The following is a 3,663-nucleotide window of genomic DNA, read 5'->3' on the forward strand; positions in this document are numbered from 1 at the left end:
TCCCCGATGGGTCCGTCACCAGGCTGGGACTTGAGGGCACATCCTGCTGGCAGTTCACTCTTGGGGGGGAGTTGGGGGGCCTGGACGGCTCTGCTCGCGGGGGGATGGCCCCTCGGACCCTCCTTGGCGGGACAGTGATCCGGTTAGCCGGCCACTCCAGCAGGCCCTGTGACAGGAATCTGTGTCTTCCCCAGGAAGGGCCAGGGGCCGAGCAGAGGCTCCTTCTAAGTCCCTCGAATGAACCCTCGGTGAACTTCCTTCCCCTCTGGTTTTGAAAGAGTCCGTGTCTCCTGGACTTCAGAACACAAAAGGCAATTCATCTTCTTTGGACAGATCTTTGCCCAAGCGCTTGAGAAATGGGACCTCTTACTTGCCAGCCTCTACCATTTTCCTCTTTTTCGGAGAATGCTTGGGAAAGATCACGGGCTCTGGGGCTGATACTCCCTAGCGTCAGACTCTGGCTCTGCAGCTTTCTCGCTGTGTGGCCTTGGACAAGTGACTCAGCCTCTCTGAACCCAGCGTCCTCACTCTGAAAACGGGATGATGCCATCCTCTGTGTGTTGCCCTGGAAACGAAGTGAGCCCATCCAGCCAAGCGCCAACTGCAGCGTCTGTCTACCAGGTGCCCCACCACGCACAGGGCATCGAGGGGACCCCCACCACGGGAGTGTGCAGCGAGGCCCCTCACAGAGGGCTGGGAGTCAGTGCGGTCACCAGCACTGTTGCCTTTCTCCCTGGGAAGGCATCATGAACCAGCATCAAGCATGTCTCAGCCAGTCATGTGAATGGGGAGAAGGAGAATTCAAGGTCAAACAGAGAGGGAGGCCTCGTCTGGCACAGATACTGACTCTGCCCGTGGACCACCTTTAATGTCTATATATTTAGTTTGAGAGGGAGGGAGAGAGAGAGAGAGAGAGAGAGAGAGAGAGGGAGGATCCCAAGCAGGCTCCATGCTGTCAGCACAGAGCCCGACGCGGGGCTCGAACTCATGAACTGTGAGATCATGACCTGAGCGGAAATCAAGAGTCAGACGGTTAACTCACTGAGCCCCCTGGGGGTGGGCCACCTTGGCAGGGTTCACAGGTGCCCTGTAGCCACCACCGCACGAGTGGAAACCAGCCTGAGACACACCGAGCCTTGGGATTGTGGAGATGACTGGGCCCCTGTGAACATAGCAGAGGAGACGGTCAAGCGTCCCCTGGGACCCCGCCGCCGAGAGGGAATTCTGGGAATGTCTTCCCTCCAGCACCCCTGAGGCTGCACGCTTGTAATCCCGGGTCATCTGTCCAAGGTCAGGTTCGCCCACCACAGCCCGCCCTGCCCAGGGTCAGAGCACGTGGTAATTCAAACGGTAATCGTAACCATGCAAACTGAGGAAGGAACTTTTCTACCAAGTTAGAGATAAACTATAAACTCCCAGGGCCTCCTCCTTCCCTTCTACAAATTTAACACAATTACTTGGGAATAAGTATTTAAATATATGTATCCTGATTTGGGGGGTTAAGCATTTTATTTTCTTTTAAATTTTTTAATGTTTATTTATGAGAGACAGAGCACGAGTAGGGGAGGGGCAGAGAGAGAGGGAGACACAGACTCTGAAGCAGGCTCCAGGCTCCGAGCTGTCAGCACAGAGCGACGCGGGGCTCGAACCCACAAACTGTGAGATCATGACCTGAGCTGAAGTCGACTGCCGAACCGCCTGAGCCCCTCAGGCGCCCCTGGGTTAAGCATTTTAAAAAATCCGTAAGAACAGTTGGCTCAACGGTAGTGAACAATTTGTAATATTAACATGTTTAACTTTGTTCATAGATAGGAAACACATGACACCTGACGTATTTGTTAATTTTTAAAAATGTAACATCATCGCGGAACCTCCTGGTTTAGTAGGAAAAGATGTCAAAGTACTTCCCTCCTGGCTGCACAGACAAGCGCCCCCGGGTGGGGGACTGGATGGAGATCACGCAGCAAAGCAACGCGTGTCTACGTTTTGGAAATGTTCTTTACGTGAAAAGAAAAATGGACCAACGGAGCCGTTACTGCCACACCCTATGGTCTGTGTCACAAGCAGGAGAACATTCTGAAGCGGAGTTTGGGAACACAGCTTTTCCTGTTGCTTCCCTGCCACTGTGGAACCCACCGGGCCCGAGGGTCACGTGATGCCTTCCAGAGAGCTCCAGGCAGTCTGCTGTCTCCGATGGGCCCTGCAGGGTGATGTGAAGACGCTCTCCCTTGGGCCACAGTTTGAGAGCCTAACTCAGGATGGGTGGCCGGGACCCAAGGGCCCCAGCCCCGCCCTGAGACCCCCGCCCCCACCCCACCTGCTCACAGAAACTCCATTCAAAGCAGCCTGGGCTCCCTGTCAGGGGTGGCTTAAAAACAGCTCCGGGAACGTGCTGGAACTCACCACATCTTCGAAGGTTTGGTGGCGAGGAGAGTCCTTTCCGGGCAGAGAGCAGCGGCCGGGCCCCTTGAGCTAAAGGGATATGGGGTGGCCGAGACAGGACCGCTGACCGCAGGGAGTCTCACTAGCTGGGGCACTGGTGGCCTGGGGCCTCCGTGCAGGGGAGGGGCGGGCCTGGGCGCAGGGGACGGTGGCTGGGATTGGAGGCCGAAGGAGCCCGGCGCTCTCCGAGACTTACACGATGTTTCCGCTCCTGTCGCACATTTTGGCCACCTGCATTTTCCCAAACGCCCGTGCCCTTTGCTTATGTCCCCTCAATCTGCGTCTACGCAGAAGTCAGTCAGCGTCTCCGTGTTTACATGCCCTCTGTAAAAACTTACAGCAGCGCGACACATTCCGCGCCAAGGGCTGGTTGTTACTTTCTTCCAAGCCTCGAAATGAGCCCGTGGGTGAGTGTGCCTGGGAGACGTGGCGGAGGAGGAGAGAGACTGGTTCCACCAGTCACACCGGACGGGCCGTCTGGTAACCGGGACAGGGTCACAGCCGGCTGCATGTGTCACCTTGCCGGGGAGCCCGGGAGCCCCAGGTGTCTAATCATCCCTGATACGCCAGCAAGGGGCCAGCAGTACCCGAATTATTCAACTGCACGGATCTGGCAACAGGTCAGAAAAATAATTTGATGTCTCCGCCAATAAGGAGAGATTTCTTAAAGAAGGAGAGAGCTGNGCCGCCCGCCACCCCCCAGGAGCCTGTGGGCAGAATGGGGGCTGGTTTAATGGCCAGGTAGCTTGCAGAAAGCTCAGAGGACAATTCTGCTTCCACTTTTCTAATAGGAGACCTGCCAGGTAAGGGCCCGCTCCCCGCCCCCAGCTCACCTGGGCGCTCCTTGCAGCCCTCGCCTCCTTGCCAGCTTCCTGTTCTGTTCCCCACAAGGGCTCCCAGACCAGCTGCCTCCCAATCCCTTCCGCTTTCTCACAGAAAGTCAGGCCCCTGGGGTGTAAACTCCTTCATCTTTCTGCTACTCCCTGCCCACAACTTCAAACTCACCCTCCTCTCTCCTGGCCTGGAGCCTCTAAACAAGAACTGTCTCGTGGAAGGGCCTGGTCCCTCCCCGCCACGCGCTACGCCTAGTCTAAACCGTTGTCTTAGACCCTTGGGATCACCCCCTAGCCCGTCTGTTGCGCCCTCTCCGCTGCCTTCCCGTGTGGCCTCCACCTGCTGCTGGGAGTGACAGTCGTAAAAGTCCATTCCCCCCCCCCCCCC

This window comes from Crocuta crocuta, unplaced genomic scaffold (assembly GCF_008692635.1).
Source record: "Crocuta crocuta isolate KB4526 unplaced genomic scaffold, BGI_CrCroc_1.0 scaffold675, whole genome shotgun sequence".
In the NCBI taxonomy this organism is placed as follows: domain Eukaryota; kingdom Metazoa; phylum Chordata; class Mammalia; order Carnivora; family Hyaenidae; genus Crocuta; species Crocuta crocuta.